This window comes from Hypanus sabinus, chromosome 4 (genome assembly GCF_030144855.1).
Source record: "Hypanus sabinus isolate sHypSab1 chromosome 4, sHypSab1.hap1, whole genome shotgun sequence".
Classification (NCBI taxonomy): Eukaryota; Metazoa; Chordata; class Chondrichthyes; order Myliobatiformes; family Dasyatidae; genus Hypanus; species Hypanus sabinus.
Genome location: NC_082709.1, coordinates 169,840,391 through 169,860,408, shown reverse-complemented (window position 1 = coordinate 169,860,408; position 20,018 = coordinate 169,840,391). Strand labels below are relative to the sequence as shown.

The 20,018-nt window shown below is 44.2% G+C and overlaps 1 protein-coding gene across 1 annotated transcript in view; it reads right to left on the bottom strand.

Moving 5' to 3' along the window:
* LOC132393479 (cell adhesion molecule DSCAM-like) overlaps positions 1-20,018 on the bottom strand; it is a 702,534-nt gene that overhangs the window by 286,393 nt on the left and 396,123 nt on the right. The window lies entirely within an intron of this gene.

The window sequence follows — 20,018 nt, the reverse complement described above, 5'->3', positions numbered from 1 at the left end:
TAGTGGGACGGCTCAGTTAGAGTTGGAGAAATGAAGGTTGGAACATGCAATTAAGTTAAAGCAGCTGGAAGCAGCCGAGAAGGAGAGAGTGAGAGAGAAAGAGCTGAGAAAGAGCCAAGAAAGAGAGAGAGAGTGAAAGAGCCGAGAAAGAGAGAGAGAGAGAGAGAGAAAGGGCCGACAAACAAAGGGAGCATGTGCACCAGGTAAAGGAGTTAGAGGTGAAACGGGATCAGGAGCTCCAGCTAAGGGCGTTAGAGGTGAAAAGGGAGCAGGAAAGAGCTGAGAAGCAAAGAGAGCATGAAATTCAGTTAAAATAACTGGAAGCAGCTGAGAAGGAGAAGGAAAGGGCTGAGAAGGAGAGGGAGGCAAAGAGACAGAGGAAACATGACTTGGAGATGGAGAAGTTAAAGCAAGAGCAACACGGTCAGGGGTCAGGCTGAGAGGAGCGTTTCAATGTTAGTTGAGAATTGAGGCTAGTACCTCCGTTCGAGGAAATGGACATCGATAGTTACTTCTTGCTTTTTGAAAAGGTGGCAGTGAATCAGAAGTGGCCCAGAGATCAGTGGGTGGCGCTGTTACAAAGTGTGTTAAAAGGGATGGCACAGCGGGCATATACGGCGTTGGCCATGGAGGAGGAAGAGGAGGAGAGTTATGACAACGTAAAGGCGGCCATTCTCTGGGGTTATGAGCTAGTACCTGAGGCTTATAGACAAAAGTTTAGAAGTTTAAAGAAAGGGTGGAATCAGACGCATGCCGAGTTTGCCTCTGAGAAGGGTGTGCTCTTGGACCGTTGGTGCACCGCAGAGAGAGTGGGAGAAGATATGGGCATCTCAGGGAGTTAATTCTGATTGAGGAATTTAAAGGGTGCGTTTCGGAGGATATCCGGATGTATTTGAATGAGAAGCCGGATAAATCCATCTCCGAATTTGCTAGGTTTGCAGATGAATATGCCCTAACCCACAAGACAAAGTTTTCCTCGAATAAAAGTTCCCAGAGAGACCGTGGGAACGATCGAGAAAGTCCGCCAGCTGAGGCAGAGGTCCCCCTGGGAGCTAGTGGTAATTTCCGGGCTTGACCTGTTTTAATTGTGGAAAAGTGGGACATATTGCTTCGCGGTGCTTTGCTCCGAGGAAAGAAACAGGAAAGGGGAAAGCAGCAGTCCCTATCGGATGTGCCGTGGTAATCAGTAGATCGACAAGAGAGCCCCGGGTAGACAGAGTACGAGAAGGGTTGGAGACTTGTCTGTCACATGGAACCGTGTCTGTGAGGGAGGGAGACACACCAGTTCCCGTACGGATCTGGAGAGACACGGGGCTGAGCTGTCGTTGATCAGCAGTAAGGTACTAGAGTTTGGTCAAAAGACGAGAATGGTAGCTGTAAAGGGGATAAGTAAAGGAACAGAAATGGTGTCCTTAAATAAGGTCATTATGGATTGTGAGCTGGTGTCTGGACCCGTTGAAATAGGGGTGCCATCAGAGTTCCCGAGAACTGACGCGGACGTCCTTCTCGGTAACGATTTAGCAGATGGTAAAGTTTGGGCAGCCATGACGATGGCCAGCCGACCGGTGACTGTGGTGGCCCCGCCCCTAGATTCCAAGATCTTCCCCTCATGCGTGGTCACTCGCAGCCTGTCGAGAGAGGCAGCTGAAAACGAGAGCCGTTTAAATCCGGCCAGTTTCGATTTGGCCAAGACGTTTCTACCGACCTTGTACCACGAGGGTTTAGAGGGTGGTAAAACGACGAGTAGTAAAGTAAAAGAGGGTAAAGAAGCGGAGGTAGATCTACCCTTAGCGAGGAGAAAGGTCCTAGAGGCCGGAAATAAAGATGAGGAACCGCTAGAGCGGTTAAGAGGTCCAGAGTTGGACAGGGATGATCTGTCTGGTTTGGCAGAACTGTTTGAAGAAGTTGAAAATTCTAAAGGTGTTCCCGATAATGAAATGAGGGCAATCCTAGATGAAAAGGATGCCATTACCTCGAAGAAGTCTGCTGGGTTGACAGATGAAGTTGTTTCAGCCCGCGGGGTTGAGTTTACTCCGGAAGGGAGTTGCCCAGAGAGTACCTGGGAGGGTCAGGGGAACTTAGAGTTTGAAAAGGGTACGGGTATTGAAAGCCTGGAAGAGGCCAATGTCCCGTTTGAGTGTGTCCAAGATGAGGATGCACGTGGTACTGAACCTAGTAGTGGAGCTCAGAAAAAGCCTGCGGTATTTGATTCAGTGGAATGGGACGGCCGTCCTTGTGGGTCAGATAGACTTGGTTCAGTGGGAAAAGGGTTAACCTTGGTAACCATGGGAAGTGAGAGTTCCCAGGTGTTTGTGCTTGAAGGTGTGTTCAAAGTTAATGCAGAATTTAAGAATGGGGAGATAAGAATTAACATTGAAGGAAACGGGAAATCTGTAGTTCCCAAATCGAATGAAGAAATTTTAAGCCCTGCAGATCGCTTACAGATTAAGCCGGAATATGACAGGGCCCCCCCACACTATTGTTATTCCAGCATGTGGTGTAAAAGGGCAGAATTTGAAACGCTGCTTGAGCAAGGAAGTCGAACTGAAACCATATAGTCTGAAGGGGCCTGATGAGAGGGTTAGCCATCTGTGTAAAATTACAGAGGTGGGTGGAAATTCAGAAGATGGGCTAAGTTTGGGACACGGTGTTGAGAAAATAATTCCTATGGAACAGGCGGGCGAGGGTTTATCTCGCCACATAACTCAAATTCCCCGGAAAAGAGGCTACGGTTAAGGGGGACGCCATTTTTAAATAGCAAAGCCGGTTGTACAGGATTTCGACAAAGCCTGTGAATAATAAAGACAACCCCCTTGGAAGCCTGCCTGTTCAGTTCGAAAACAACCGAAAGACTAGTGTTTACATAAACTTTTGTAGATGCATGTAAGCTAAGATCACACCTCCTTAGTTTTGTTGCTGAAAAAAAATAATAAAATAGGTGGTTATTAAATTGAAGTCTGATGTTACAAGACATTGGTACGGTACAAGATGTTAAGATATTAAAGAAAGTGACACTGAAATCATTAACTGTTTAGATTCTGAATTGAATGTATCACTGTATTACTGTGTAGAAAAGAAAAACTTCGGTATTGTGTTAGCTTCCCCAATCCTGTAAGACTCTGTACTACTTCATTTTTAACCGCTGGTAAAAACGCTTTGAAGAGGGGAGGTGTTACGCCCGCAGCCCCCTCCTTTGTGAGAATCGCAAGAGCATTATTGGGTTGGGTCAGAGGACCCAGGAAATGAGAGAGAGACATGGCCATTGTCTCCTGGAGACAACTTTTGTGGATTGGGGACTATGCTACATGCAAGCCCTCGGGCAAAGTGGGCTGGTTGAGAGAGAGATTGCATCACCCCCAACCTGATTGACATCTACTACCCTGCAAGTTAAGATAAAAGAGGGGCTGTAGGAACAGCCCCTCAGACGCACCAGAAGAAACGCTAGCGATCCCGTAATAGCGGGAAGCCATTTGAAGGAAGCCATGTGCGTTCGGTTCCCTTGCCTGGGGGCTGGTGGCTGGTACCACGGAAAACGACTTGGAACTAACAACGGGGAACCAACTCCCCCGACTCAATGGATTGGCCTCATAAAAGACCCGGGCAAGTTTAAAACCGTCTCCCTTAAACCCAAAGAGCTGCAGCTTGAAAGGACAGTGACTTTTATCTTTCCATCGGACCACACAATATCCCCTAGACAAACGATAGAGCTATTGTTTAATTGATGATTATTATTATACCCGCGTTTTTAGATTGAGTATTGACGACATATATTATCTGAATGTCTGTATTAATCTTATTTTTGTGCCCCTTTATAAATAAAGGCTTTTAAAAATAGTACCATCAGACTTCAACGGACCTCTCGATCTTTGCTGGTAAGTGACCCAGTTACGGGGTTCGTAACAAGAGGGAGAAATCCATGGAGGAAAGGAAAGGGGGCAAAGCCCTTCACCTCCAGAGAGGGGTGATGGCAGGTAAGGAGGTAAGGTGAGAGAGGGAAATGGTGAAGGAGAAGGGGGGGAGGCAATTACCAAAAGTTCGAGAAATCTATGTTCATGCCATTAGGTTGGATGCTATTCAGACAGAATATAAGGTGTTGCTCCTCCAACTTGAGTGTGGTCTCATCTTGGCAGTAGAGGCCTTAGACTGACTTGTCAGAATGGGAATGCTAGTAGATTTGAAATGGGTGGCTACCAGGAGATCCTGCCTTTTCTGTGGACAGAATGTAGGTGCTTGGTAAAGCAGCCTCCCAGTCTATGTTGGGTCTCATGGATATACAGGAAGCCACACCAGGAGCTCCAGACACAGTAGATGACCCCAACAGGTGAAGTGTTGCCTCAGCTGGAAGGATGGTTTGGAGCCCTGAATGGTAGTGAGGGAGGAGGTGTAGGGGCAGGTTCCACTTGCAAGTGTAAGTGCTAGGAGGGAGATTGGCGGGACTATGGAGTCATGTAGGGAGCGATCCCTGTGGAAAGCAGGAAGCTGGTGGGGGAGTGGAGGGAAAGATGTGCTTGGTGGTGGGATCCCGTTGGAGATGGCGGAAGGTACAAAGAATTAAGTGCTGGATGCAGAGGCTGATGCGGTGGTAGGTGAGGACAAGAGGAAAATAATTCCTGGTTGAGTGGCAGGTGGATGGGGTGAGGGCAGATGAACATGAAATAGAAGACATGTGGGTGAGGACAGTGTTGATGGTGGAGGAAGGAGAGTCCCTTTCTTTGACGAAGGAAGACACTTCATTAGTTCTGAATTGAAAAGCATCATCCTGAGAGCAGATGTGTTGGAGAACGAGGAGTTGAGAGAAGGGGATGGCATTTTTACAAGTGGCAAGGTGGGAAGAGGTATAGTCCAAATAGTCACGAGAATCAGTGGGTTTATAAAAGATGCCAGTGGATAAATTGTCTCCAGATATGTAGGCCTCCATTAGTCTTGATAGACCATGGATTTGCACTTTGGAAAGCTTCCAGGGCACAAGCCTGGGCAAGGTTTTTTTTATGGAAGTCTGGCAGTTGCCCAAGCTACAAGTCTCCCCTCTCCACACCACTGATGTTGTCCAAGAGAAGGGCATTAGGACCCATACAACATCTATCACTTACTCCAGATATAGAGACAGAAGGAATGGGATAAGTAAAATAGAGTAAATTTATCCTCTCTGGTTCAAGAGCCTGAAGATTGAAGGGTAATAACCATTCTTGAACATGGTGGTATGTGTGCTGAGGCTCCAGTATCTTCTTCCTGATGACAGCAGTAAGAAGAAAGCATACTCTGTGTGGTGGGGGTGCCCAATGATGCATACAGCTTTCCCATGACAGCATTCTGTGTAGAGGTACTCAATGGTGGGAGGGTTTTACCAGTGGTCGACTGGGCCATATTCATCACTTTTCATTGGATTTTTTGTTCAAGGGCATTAGTGTTTCCATACCAGGCTGTGATGCAGCCAGTCAATATACTCTCCACCAATCATCTCAAGAAGTGTGTCAAAGTTTTAGATGTCAACAAATCACACATGAGAAAATCTGCAGATGCTGGATGTGCGTGTTGTTTTGTGTGTCGTGCCAAGTCTTTGGCAACCCCTAAGGAAGTAGAGGCACTGTCGTGCTTTCTTCATAATTGCACTGAGGTGCTGGGCCCAGGATGGATCCTCTGAAATGATAACACAAAGGAATTCTAGGTTGCTGACCCTCTCCACCGCTGATCCACCAGTGAGGACTGGCTCGTGGATTTCCAGTTTCCTCATCCTGGAGTCAATAATTATCTCCTCGGTCTTATTGACATTGAGTAAGAGGTTATTGTTATGGCACCACTCAGACAGATTTTCAATCTCTCTCCTATGTGATGATTCATCACCACCGTTGATTTGGCTTATAACAGTGGTGTCATCAGAAAGATTAAATATGGCATTGGAGCTGTGCTTAGCCACACAGTCATAAGAGTAAAGTAAGTAGAGCTGGGGGCTAAGCACACAGCCTTGTGGCACACCTGTGCTGATAGAGATTGTGGAGGAGATGCTGTTGCCAATCTAAACTTACTGGGGTCTGCAAATGAGGAAATTAAGGATGTAATTACACAAGTATTAAGGCCAAGGTCTTGAAACTTACTGATTAGTTTTGAGGGCATAATGGTGTTGAATACCAAGTTGCTGTTGATAAAGAGCATCCTGATGTATGCTCCTTTGCTAGCTAGATGTTCCAGGGTTGAATAAAGAGCCAACGAAATGTCAACTGCTGAGGACCTGTTGTGTCGGTAGGCAAAATGGAGTGGATCCAAGTCTCTTCTCAGGCAGGAGCTGATATCCGTCATTATCAACCTCTCAAAGCACTTTATCACTGCATATGTTCTTAAGTGCTACCGGACAATTGTCTTAGTCTTAGGCTACCTCATCCTTCTTAGACACCGGTATAATTGAAGCCTGCTTGATGTAGGTGGGTACATCAGAATGCTGAAGTGAGAGGTTAAAATTCTCAGGGGACACTCTTAGCCAGTTAATCTGAAATGATAAGAATTTCTTTTTGCTGTATTCTATCTCCTTTGTATAGAGTTGGATGCGCCATTCACTTTCCTAATTTATTCTCTGTTATTTATTTCCCTAACTGCCCTCATTAATGCTGTATGTTAAATAAAGATAAGCACTCCACCCTGATTTTAATTGAAGACATAACAAAGAGGGTTAAAGGGAGGCCCCACAAGTCTGCTCCACCATTCAAAGGTCTTGGTTTAAAGTCCATTTTCCAACCATATTTCCCTATAGCTAAATTATCTGTTCACCCAAAGATCTGTCAGCCTCAACATAGAATTTAAAAACACAGAACATGCTTGAGACACATGTCAGGCAGGCAGCATCTGTGGAAAGAGAAACAGAGTTAATGTTTCAGGCTGAAAATATATCAAAACTACATATAAGCTTCTCAACCTGAAACATTAACTCTGTTTCTCCCTCCACAGGAGCTGCTTGGCCATCAGTCTTTCCTACACTTTCTGGTTTTATATCAGAATTCCAGCATCTGCAGTTTTAGTTCTGACTTTCAGTAACAGAACATCTGCACAAGACAGGACATTCTGAAGATTCAGAAAGCTCTACATTAAAATACCTCAGTCAATTATAATCCTAAATTTCCAACAGCTAATCTGGAATTTAGCAATTTAGGACAGCAATTTGGAGAGAAATCTCGGGGCTTTCCTTTCTAAGGAAACAGCTTCTTCACAAACACTGTCATTTCCTCTCACTATCTGACTCTATGTGCTTGATTGAGAGCACTACTCATTCTACCAAACTCCAGTGATTATAGACCAATCATTCGCTTGTCACAGCTAACTACAGTATTGTGAAAATGTCTTAGGCACATATATATGTAAGTAGGGTGCCTAAGACTTTTGCACAGTACTATATTTGTCAACGTGGAGCGGAGAGTATGTTTGTAAATCTGGCGGAAGCAACGGATGTTGGGAATGGTGAGGGTAGCATTCTGCATGTGGGGTGTGGGACATGTAACCGAGAAGGAGTGCCATGGACGTGGGGGTGATGGGGAGGGGTACTATGGGTGTAGGCACAAACAGCCCTGGGACACCAGGCAAAGTCATTTGGTTCCAAACAATTGGTTATTAATCATTACAGAATGTCTCTCTGGTGTGTCCCACTCCCTCCCTTTTCTGAACTATGATTTCCCTCTCCCTGCCCTCTTCCCACTCACAGTCCACAACCGAGACCCATATCAGGATCAGGTTCAGCATCTGATAGAGCAATTCATAAAATTACTGCAGGACTGTGCAAAAGTCATAGTCCCCACAACTATATATTTTTTTCTCTCTCTGCCCTTCACTCTGCCTGTTCTCTGTCTCCCTCTGGTGCTTTCCCCACCCCCTTTCTTTCTCCCGAGGCCTCCCGTCCCATGATCTTTTCCCTTCTCCAGCTCTGTATCCCTTTTGCCAATCACCTTTCCAGCTCTTAGCTTCACCCCATCCCCTCTGGTCTTCTCCTATCATTTCACATTTCCCCCTCCCCCTCCTACTTTCAAATCTTTTCCTTTCTTTCCTTTCAGTTAGTCCTGACGAAGGGTCTCGGCCCGAAACGTCGACAGTGCTTCTCCCTATAGATGCTGCCTGGCCTGCTGCGTTCCACCAGCATTTTGTGTGTGTTGTTTGAATTTCCAGCATCTGCAGATTCCCTCGTGTTTGCTATACATGTGTGCCGAAGACTTTTGCACAGTACTGTATATGAATGCATACAGGTAAATATATCCTTTTTTAGGTTAGGGACAAAAGTGATTTCAATGAAACTCTAAAAATACAGAAATAAATCCTTATTGCCATGTCCCACCTCCCCTGTGTCAGAGTCAGATTTACTATTTGCCTTTCTAATTTATTGCTACATTGAGCTTCTTCACTTTCTTGTTTAATGGATCATAAGAGCCCATCTATCGAAGGTACCACTTCCTTGCCTACCGTATTAGTAAACACGCTGAGGGAAATTATCAAGAAGAAGACAGAATTGAAGAAGGGGATTTGAATCAAATGCTGGCTCAGTTGATTTTCAGAATAAATTCAGCGAGTGACAACTGCTTTGCAAGTGTTTTTATTAGCTGGTACATCCCTAAGTACTTCGGTAAGAGTTGATTCAGAGCTTCAAAGAAAGTCGCTGTTTTAATTTAAATTTCTGTCACTTTTCTTTCATCTTCACTAATCTGCTTATTGAAATAGTCCCTTGAGAGCGCACTGCGAATATCAGGCAAGATGTTTCTGATGGAAAAGAAAAAGGCACAATTCACAATTTGACTTTCCATTATTTTTTTAGTTTTTTTCTCTTCCTGGCTGGAGTTGACTCTGCTGGCAGTCGCCAATGAGCACATTCTATCTGAATGGAACAGATGAAACTGGCTTATCTGACCACAGGATACAATCAGGTAGCATGATCCACAAACACAAGAGATTCTGCAGATGCTTAAAATCCAGAATAATGCAAAGTGACAGGGGAAGATGAAGCTGCATCTATGGAGAGGAACAAGCAGGAAATATTCTTGGCTGAGACTCTTCATCAGGGCTGGAAAGGAAATGTGGGGAGCTGGTATAAAATGGCAGGGGAGGGGGAGAAGTAAAGTCTGGCAGGTGATAGGTGATGCCAGAGAGAGGGGGAGGTTGGGTGGGTGGGGAAGGGAGATGAAATGAGCAACTGGAAGGTGATAGGTGGAAAACATAAAAGGCTGAAGAAGAAATACACTGATAGGAAGGGAGAATGGATCATGGGAGAAAGGGTAATGGGAGGTGATAGGCAAATGAGAAGAGATGGGGTATGAGGGGAGTCAGAATGGGGAATGGAGAGAGAGATGTGGGGTGGGTAAATTACCAGAAGTTTAGAAAAAAATCGATGTTCATGTCATCAGTTTCGAAGCTACCTAGTTGGAGTATGAGATGCTGTTCCTCCACCCTGAGAGAGGCCTCGTTATAGCAATAGAGGAGGGCATGGACCAACAAGTCAGAGTGGGAATATGAAGTAGGATTATAATGAGTGATCACCGGGAAATCCTGCCTATTGCAGACAAAGTGAAGGTGCTCAACAAAGCAGTCCCCCACATTCTGTGGGTCTCACCAATGTACAGGGGGCTGCACTGGGAACACCAAATAGAGTAGATGAGCCCAATAGACTTGTAGGTGAAGTGTTGCCTCACCCGGAAGGAGTGTTTGGGGCCCTGAATGGTGGTGAGGGAGGAGGTGAAGGGGCAAGTATAGTACTTGTCCTGCTTGCAGGGATAAGTGCCAGGAGGGAGATCACTGGGGAAGGAGCTTCTACTGATGTTCCTGATGACTTTGCAGGAAGAGATGGAAGATCTGTTCATTTTTTTCCATTTTCATCCATTCACTTATGACCGTGAGGCTAAGCACAGCTCCAAAGCCATATTTAGATTTACTGATGACACCACTGCCATAGCCCAAATCAAATGTGCTGACGAATCGGCGCATAAGGAGGAAAACTGAAAATCTAGCTGAGTGATCCCAAAACAACAACCTCTCACTCAATGTCAGCCAAACCAAGGAGCTGGTTATTGACCGAGGTCCATGAGCCAGTCCACGAGGATCAGAGGTGGAAAGAGTCAGCAGCTTTAAATTCCTCAGTGTTATCATTTCTGGGGATCTGTCCTGGGCCCAGCATGTAAGTGAAATTATGAAGAAGGCACAACAGCAACTCTACTTCCTTAGAAGTTTGCAACGATTCAGCATGACATCTAAAACATTGACTAACTTCTAAAGATGTGTGGTGGAGAGTTTATTGACTTGTTGCATTGTGGCTTGGTATGGAAACACCAATTCCCTTGAATGGAAAATCCTACCAAAGTTAGTAGATATGGCCCAGTCCATCATGGTAAAGCCCTCCCCACAAATGAACACATAGAACATAGAACAGTACAGCACAGGAACAGGCCATTCAGCCCACAACATTGTGCCAAGCCAGCTAAAAAGAAAATCAAAAACACCCAAACACTAATTTCTCCTACCTACACCATGTCTGTACCTCTCCATCTTCCTTACATCTATGTGCTTATCCGAATGTCTCTTAAAAGCCTCTAATGGATTTGCCTCTTCCACCACACCAAGCAGCATATTCCAGGCATCCATAACTCTGAGTAAAAAATGTACCCCTTACATCCCCCTTGATTTTCACTTTCAATGCATGCCATCTGGAATTAAACATTTCAACCCTGCAAAACAGGATACTCTCTGCCCACTCTATCTGTGCCTCCCATAATCTTGTAAACCTCTATCAGATCTCCCTTCAGCCTTCGATGCTCCAGAGAAAACAACGCAAGTTTGTCCAGCATCTTGTGATAGCACACGCCCTCTAAACCAGGCAGCATCCTGGTGAACCTCTTCCGTACCCTCTCCAAAGCTACATGGAGCACAGTCGCAGGAAAGCAGCATCCATTGTCCAAGGACCTCCACTTCTCAGGACATGATCTCTTCTTGTTGCTGTCATCAGGAAGGTGGAACAGGAGCCTCAGGACCCACACCAGCAGGTTCAGGAACAGTTATTACCTCTCAAACATCAGGCTCTTGAACCAGAGGGGATAACTTCACTCAGTTTCACTAACCTCATCACTGAATTGTTCCCACAACATATGGACTCATTCTTAAGGATACCTGACTTCAGGTTTTCGATATTTATTGCTTATTTATTTATTACTATTATTTTTTGTTTTTGCACATTGGTTGTTTGTCCGTCCAGTTGGGTGCAGTTTTTCATTCATTCTATTGTGTTTCTTAGATTTACTGTGTTTGTGCACAAGAATACAAACCTCAGGGTTGTATATAGTGGTGTATATGTATTTTGACAATAAATTTACTTTGAACTTTGAACATATTATTTTAAATCTTTGCCCCCTAGATGACTCATATACAATGATGTAGTGATCTCTGTGTCCTGTGAGAATTCAGATCGCTATGTTCTCAAGCGGGGTGAAATTCTGTTTAAGGCAAGCACTCAGAATCCATCCCAGGTTCAAGTTTTCACTTTACTCAGTTCTGTCGAAGGGTTATTGGAGTAAAGCAATTTCTCTGTCTCACCATGGATACTGCTTTACCTGTTAAGTATTTTCAACAACAGCAACTTTTTTTGCTTTTAGGTGGATTCATTCTTTGCTCCAGTGTTAGATATTTTCTGGGGTATGTCATAGAAACATAAAGATTTACAGCACAGAAACTGGCCATGTCAGCCATCAAGTTCCTGTCTGTAATTAATCTCATTTACCAGAGTTTACTCTGCCACTTTAATCTCTAATCTGCCTGTGGAAAGCGGCCAGTGAGTGAGTGGGCCAGTGAAGGAGCGGAGATTTGAGGCTTTGACTCAAGAGATTCTGACAGTTTTGGCAGTTGGACTGTGCAATCAAGTCAATCAAGATTTGAATAACTCAGCAGAAAGCCGTTGATTAGACAAACAAGATTTGAATAGCTCAGACTCAGCAGAAAGCAGCTGATTGGGCAATCGAGGTCAGGTAACCAAGTAGTTTGAAAAGCTCAAAGAAATAAATAGAGGGTTACCTCAAGCGGAGCAGCCTGTAGAAAGCGGCCAGTGAGTGAGTGGGCCAGTGAAGGAGCGGAGATTTGAGGCTTTGACTCGAGAGGTTCTGGAAGTTTTGGCAGTTGGACTGTGCAATCAAGTCAATCAAGATTTAAATAGCTCAGCAGAAAGCCGTTGATTAGACAATCAAGATTTGAATAGCTCAGACTCAGCAGAAAGCAACTGATTGGGCAATTGTCAGGTGACCAAGCAGTGTGAAAAGCTCAAACAAATAAATAGAGGGTTACCTCAAGCTGAGTGGCCTGTGGAAAGTGGCCAGTGAAGGAGTGGCGATTTGAGGCTTTGACTCGAGAGGCTTCAATGGGAAGAGGACGAGCTTCACTCCAAGTGAGGTAAGGCCAGGTAAGTTCCTTTCAAAGGAGAAAGTTTCAAAAGTTGAGGCAAGTATTGGGTAGGTCATGGCAGCTGAGATCGGCCCAGTGGTTTATTCATCCTGCAGCATGTGGGAAATCAGGGATACTTCCAGTGTCCCTGACGACTATGTGTGCAGGAAGTGTGTCCAACTGCAGCTTCTGGCAGACCGCATTGAGTGTCTGGAGCTGTGATTGGATTCATACTGGAGCATCCGCGATGCTGAGAAAGTCGTGAGTAGCACGTTCAGTGAGTTGGCCACACCGCAGGTAAAGGCTACACAGGCAGAAAGGGAAGGGGTGGCCACTAGACAGTGTAGCGGTAGGCAGGTAGTGCAGGAGTCCCCTGAGGTCATCTCCCTCCTAAACAGATATACTGTTTTGGATACTGTTGGGGGAGATGTCTCATCAGGGGAAGGCAGCAGCAGCCGAGTTCATTGCACCATGGGTGACTCTGCGGCACAGGAGGGAAGGAAAAGGAATGGGAGAGCTATAGTGATAAGGGATTCGATTGTAAGGGGAATAGATAGGCGTTTCTGCAGCCCAAACGAGACTCCAGGACGGTATGTTGCCTCCCTGGTGCAAGGGTCAAGGATGTCTCTGAGCGGCTGCAGGACATTCTGGAGTGGGAGGGTGAACAGCCAGTGGTCGTGGTGCACATAGGTACCAACGATATAGGTAAAAAATGGGATGAGGTCCGACAAGGTGAATTTAGGGAGTTAGGAGATAAACTAAAAAGTAGGACCACTAAGGTAATAATCTCTGGATTACTACCAGTGCCACGTGCTAGTCAGAGTAGAAATAGGAGGATATTTCAGATGAATACATGGCTTGAAAAATGGTGCAAGGGGGAGGGATTCAAATTTCTGGGGCACTGCAACCAGTTCTGGGGGAGGTGGGACCAGTATAAACGGGACTGTCTGCACCTGGACTGGACTGGAACCAATGTCCTAGGGGGAGCATTTGCTACTGCTGTTCAGGAGGGTTTAAACTAATGTGGCAGGGGGATAGGAACAAGTGCAGAGAGACAGAGGGGTGTAAAATCAGGGTAGAAGCAAAAAGTAGTAAGGTGAAAAGTAAAAGTGGCAGGCAGGCAAATCCAGGGCAAAAAGCAAAAAGAGCCACTTTTCAACATAATTGTATAAGGGCTAAGAGTTGTAAAAACAAGCCTGAAGGCTTTGTGTGTCAATGCGAGGAGCATTCATAACAAGGTGGATGAATTGAATGTGCAGATAGTTATTAATGAATATGATATAGTTGGGATCACAGAGACATGGCTCCAGGGTGACCAAGGATGGGAGTTCAATATCCGGGGATATTTAAAATTCAGGAGGGATAGACAGGAAAGGAGTTGGGGTAGCATTGCTGGTTAGAGAGGAGATTAACGCAATAGAAAGGAAGGACATTAGCCTGGAGGATGTGGAATCGATATGGGTAGAGCTGCATAACACTAAGGGGCAGAAAACACTGGTGGGAGTTGTGTACAGGCCATCTAACAGTAGTAGTGAGGTTGGGGATGGCATTAAACAGGAAATTAGAAATGCGTGCAATAAAGGAACAGTAGTTACAATGGGTGACTTCAATCTACATATAGATTGGGTGAACCAAATTGGTAAGGGTGCTGAGGAAGAGGATTTCTTGGAATGTATGCGGGATGGTTTTCTGAACCAACATGTCGAGGAACCAACTAGAGAGCAGGCCATTCTAGATTGGGTATTGAGCAATGAGGAAGGGTTAGTTAGCAATCTTGTCATGCGAGGCCCCTTGGGTAAGAGTGACCATAATATGGTGGAATTCTTCATTAAGATGGAAAATGACATAGTTAGTTCAGAAACAAAGGTTCTGAACTTAAAGAAGGGTAACCTTGAAGGTATGAGACATGAATTAGCTAAGATAGACTGGCAAATGGCAAGCATTTAAAGATCGCATGGATGAACTACAACAATTGTTCATCCCAGTTTGGCAAAAGAATAAACCAGGGAAGGTAGTACACCCGTGGCTGACAAGGGAAATTAGGGATAGTATCAAGTCCAAAGAACAAACATATAAATTAGCAAAAAAAAGCGGAACACCTGAGGACTGGGAGAAATTCAGAGACCAGCAGAGGAGGACAAAGGGCTTAATTAGGAAAGGGAAAAAAGATTATGAGAGAAAGCTGGCAGGGAACATAAAAACTGACTGTAAAACCTTTTACAGACACGTGAAAAGAAAAAGATTGGTCAAGACAAATGTAGGTCCTTTACAGTCAGAAACAGGTGAATTGATCATAGGGAACAAAGACATGGCAGACCAATTGAATAACTACTTTGGTTCTGTCTTCACTAAGGAGGACATAAATAATTTTCCAGAAATAGTAAGGGACTGAGGGTCTAGTGAGAGGGAGGAACGGAGAGAAATACACGTTAGTGGGGAAGTTGTGTTAGGTAAATTGAAGGGATTAAAGGCAGATAAATCCCTAGGGCCAGATGGTCTGCATCCCAGAGTGCTTAAGGAAGTAGCCCAAGAAATAGTGGATGCATTAGTGATAATTTTTCAAAACTCCTTAGATTCTGGATTAGTTCCTGAGGATTGGAGGGTGGCTAATGTAACCCCATTTTTTAAAAAAGGAGGGAGAGAGAAACCGTGGAATTATAGTCTGACATCAGTGGTGGGGAAAATGCTAGAGTCAGTTATCAAAGATCTGATAACAGGACATTTGGAAAGAGATGAAATCATCGGACAAAGTCAGCATGGATTTGTGAAAGGAAAATCATGTCTGACGAATCTTATAGAATTTTTTGAAGATGTAACTAGTAGAGTGGATAGGGGAGAGCCAGTGGATGCGGTATATTTAGATTTTCAAAAGGCTTTTGACAAGGTCCAACACAGGAGATTAGTGTGCAAACTTAAAGCACACGGTATTGGGGTTATGGTATTGATGTGGATAGAGAATTGGTTGGCAGACAGGAAGCAAAAAGTGGGAGTAAATGGGACCTTTTCAGAATGGCAGGCAGTGACTAGTGGGATACCGCAAGGCTCAGTGCTGGGACCCCAGTTGTTTACAATATATATTAATGATTTAGATGAGGGAATTAAATGCAGCATCTCCAAGTTTGCGGATGACACGAAGCTAGGCGGCGGTGTTAGCTGTGAGGAGGATGCTTAAAGGATGCAGGGTGACTTGGATAGGTTAGGTGAGTGGGCAAATTCATGGCAGATGCAATTTAATGTGGATAAATGTGAGCTTATCCACTTTGGTTGCAAGAACAGGAAAACAGATTATTATCTGAACGGTGGCCGATTAGGAAAAGGGGAGGTGCAATGAGATCTGGGTGTCATTGTACACCAGTCATTGAAGGCGGGCATGCAGGTACAGCAGGCGGTGAAAAAGGCAAATGGTATGTTGGCATTCATAGCAAAAGGATTTGAGTACAGGAGCAGGGAGGTTCTACTGCAGTTGTACAAGGCCTTGGTGAGACCGCACCTAGAATCTTGTGTGCAGTTTTGGTCCCCTAATCTGAGGAAACATTCTTGCCATAGAGGGAGTACAGAGAAGGTTCACCAGATTGATTCCTGGGATGGTAGGACTTACATATGAAGAAAGACTGGATCGACTAGGCTTATACTCACTGGAATTTAGATTGATGGGGGATCTTATTGAAGCGTATAAAATTCTAAAGGGATTGGACAAGCTAGATGCAGGAAGATCGTTTCCGATGTTGGGGAAGTCCAGAACGAGGGGTCACAGTTTAAGGATAAAGGGGAAGCCTTTTAGGACCAAGATGAGGAAAAACTTCTTCACACAGAGAGTGGTGAATCTATGGAATTCTCTGCCACAGGAAACAGTTGAGGGCAGTTCATTGGCTATATTTAAGAGGAAGTTAGATATGGCCCTTGTGGCTAAAGGGATCGGGGGTATGGAGAGAAAGCAGGTACAGGGTTCTGAGTTGGATGATCAGCCATGATCATACTGAATGGTGGTGCAGGCTCGAAGGGCCAAATGGCTCACTCCTGCACCTATTTTCTATGTTTCTTTCTTCTGTGCCTTGGCGATTCATCCAGATGTTCCTTGTATGTTAAGAGAGTCTTCACCTGTACTGATCCCTCAGGCAGAACATTTCAAGTCCCAGCCTCCTTCTGGGTGAAGAAAACTCTCCCAGATATCTTCTCTAAACTTCTTCCTCATTGGTTTAAAACTCTGCCCTCTATTCATTATAGCTTCAACACAAGATCTTCTGTACACAGGCAACTTCTCTGTATTTGGTTCCAAGAAACTGAGGAGAATTGTGAACACAGCTCAACACGTTGCGGAAACCAGCCTCCCCATTGTGGACTCTATTTCTCACTGCCTCATTAAAGCAGCCAGCACAATCAAAACCCACACTAAGCATTCACTCTTCACCCTTCCCCAATTGGGGAGAAGATACAACAGCCTGAAAACTAAGTTCAAGGACAGCTTCTATCCCACTGTTATCAGTCCACTGAACAGACTTCTTGTATGATAAGATGGTCTGTTTACCTCGATGTGATCTTTATTGCTTACCTGCATTACATCTTTTATTCAGCAGCTTTTACATGTTCTTCTGTTTTGCTATTGTTTTACCTTATTCTAGTTCAATGCATCGTGTAACAATTTGATCCATATTTATAGTATGCAAGACAATATTTTCACTGTATCTTGGTTCTTGTGACAATAATAAACCAAAACCAATGAGGGACAAAAGTGTATCTTGTTTGAACATTTCCTGTCACCTTGCCATGTTTCACCACTCTGGCAAGGAGACAGCACAGGGGTGGTCCTATTAGCTGCTGCTTATGGGACCAGCAATTGCGGGACCAAAGGGACGTGATCCTGACGTCCAGTGCTGTCAATGTGTAGTCTGCATGTTTATTTATGTATTTAGAGATACAACTCAATAACAGGGCCTTACGGCCCAATGAGCCCACCGCCCAATTACATTCATGTGACTAATTAACCTATTAACACATTCATCTTTGGACTGTAGGCGCAAACCAGAGCACATGGAGGAAACCCACGCAGTCATAGGGAGAACGTACAAAGTCCGCAGAAGAACTGTGGCAAGTTCAAGATCTCCAAGATGCTTGGAACAACCTACCAGCCAATTTGCTTTTTAAGCCACACAGTTTACCTAAGAGAATTGATGCAGTTTTAAAGGCAATGGGAAGTCATGCCAGATATTGATTTGATTTATTTTTTTCCTGTATACTGCTGTTTATAGCAATTTTTTGATAGTCAGAAATGTTTCATTTCAGCATTTTTGAAAGCATCTTCACTTTACAGAATTTTCTTACATGTGCCTAAGACTTTTGCCCAGTATTGTACAATAACCCATTCATTGGTGGGGTCACTCTCGTGAACCTTCTCTAGACCCTCTCCATGTCAAAGGTCTGGTCAGAAGAATTGGGACATTTGTCAGTTCTAGGTAACTGGGATCAAGTGGGTCCCCCTATGTCTGTAGTTTATAACTTGTGATACTCATTCACAAGGCAATCAGTGATATTTTCCAGATGCTATTGAGAGTAGCGGACTGAAGAATCCCATATCAGGCAAATATAAACTCCAGTGGGATAATATTCAATAGAGATATCTTCCCAAAAATCCCACCCATAAAGTCTAGAAGCAAATTTTCACTCCGAAGATGATGGAAATTTCTCCCTCTGAATGCTGTGGACTGTGGGTGAAGAGAGATAAGATTTTTGTTAAGTAAGAGAATCAAACCTTGTGGATCAGAGGTAGACAATAAAGCCAGGATGTAGATCAGTGAAGATCCAGGACGGACTAGGGGCCTCCACAATAGTTTACACTTCACTAGTGAGCTTTTTAGATAAGGTCTTTGTGTTAAATATTTAACATAATATTTGAAATAAATATTATGGTAAAAATCTGGAGAAGGTTTTGCATTATAAAGAAAGAAAGCTCTCTCTGAGATTTTGTACTGATCAACGAACCTGTCACTTTTCACAGTTATTCATGCATGAAACAAATCCAATCTTAAATCAGCTAGAGAAACCTAGAACGGTTTGAGCATCTTAATGTCAGAACCAGATATTTAAAAGCAACAATAATTGCTGAAAAATGTGCTGATGCGGTAATTCGAAGATGATGCCTTTTATGGGGTCGGGGATGAAATTGAGGGAGGGGTGGAAGATGGGTTCCACGCCATTCCTTGTCATAAGACATCACTGTTCAGCCCCATTGTTAACTTTCTTCTTACTTAACGTGGCCAATCCTTGGAAGAAAGGAAGCTTGAGGCTTTGTATGTTGAATGAAAAGTGACACACAGTAGATAAATCAGCGACTGTACTCTGTATGCTCTGCCACTTTTTTTTATTTCTGTGATAGCCTTTTTCAGAGATGAAAGAAGACATTATTTTCCCAGTGAGACTTGTGTGTCTTTGAAATCTTTCCTACTGTCACTCTGTGATAAAACCCCTTCCTTTACATCATTATGGATTATCAATATGCCACAGGAGACTATCACCATGGCAACCAGATCAGGAGCTACCCTTAGCATTCTCTAAATTTACTAAATATAATCTCCCTGCCAGGATTAAACTGCAATTTCATCAGCACATTGCACATTCAGCATCAGATGATTTAAACGTGACATTATTGGATGACAAAATGACATGCTCGACTGGAGGAAAGGAACGCCAGGGGCCTTGTTTCTTCTTCCACTTTTTTCCTTATCCTTTCTGGCACTACCTGATCAAACTGGGGTCAGAATGTGAAATATCTGCTCTACCAATGGAATATGTGACATCATTCCTCTAAGGACCGTGCAGGAATTGTGGAAAGGCAATTTTAGTATGCAGGGAGATTGTCCAGCAAGCTCAACTTGGGGGTGTTTCCAGAGTTTCCTGGGGGCATGTAAAAGAACTAAATTTCTATTTATCTACCTACCTCCTCCCTGAATCCACCAGTCTCTCCTTCCTCTAGTATTGCTTCCAGTTCTGATTAATATTCTTGAGGAAGGAGATGAAAGTCATACGTGAAGAAAAAATTTACTAGTGCAATTGAAAGGACAAAATATATGATCTGTACAGATATACAAAATTATGGGGGGTATAGATAGGGAAATGCAAATAGGCTTTTTTCTACTGAGGTTGGGTAAAACTACAATTAGAGGCCATGAGTTAAAGGTGAAAAGTGAAATGGTTAAGGGAATGGTTTCAATGTTTAAGAGAAGTTTGGATAGGTGCATGGATGGGAGGGACATGGAGGGCCGTGGTCTGGCTGCAGGTAATTGAGACTAGGCAGTTTGAATGGTTCAGCACAGGCTAGATGGGCCAAAGGGCCTGTTTCTATGCTATAGTTTTTTATGACACTGTGACTCAATGACAAGGGGTTTTGGACTGGAGAAGTCAGGGTTGTTCTCCTTGGAGTAAAGAAGATTGAAAGGAGATTTGTCGGCAGTGTACAAGATGGGAGAACAAGAGGAAGACACATTTTTACGAAAAGAGTGGTGGCTACCTGGACTCACTGCCTGTAACGATGGAAACAAGAGTCAATCCATGCCCTAGGAAGGGAATTAATGGACATTTAATGGCCAATAAACTCTGCCATGGATGGTTCCAACCTCGGCTGTGAAAGGAGAAGAGTTGGACAT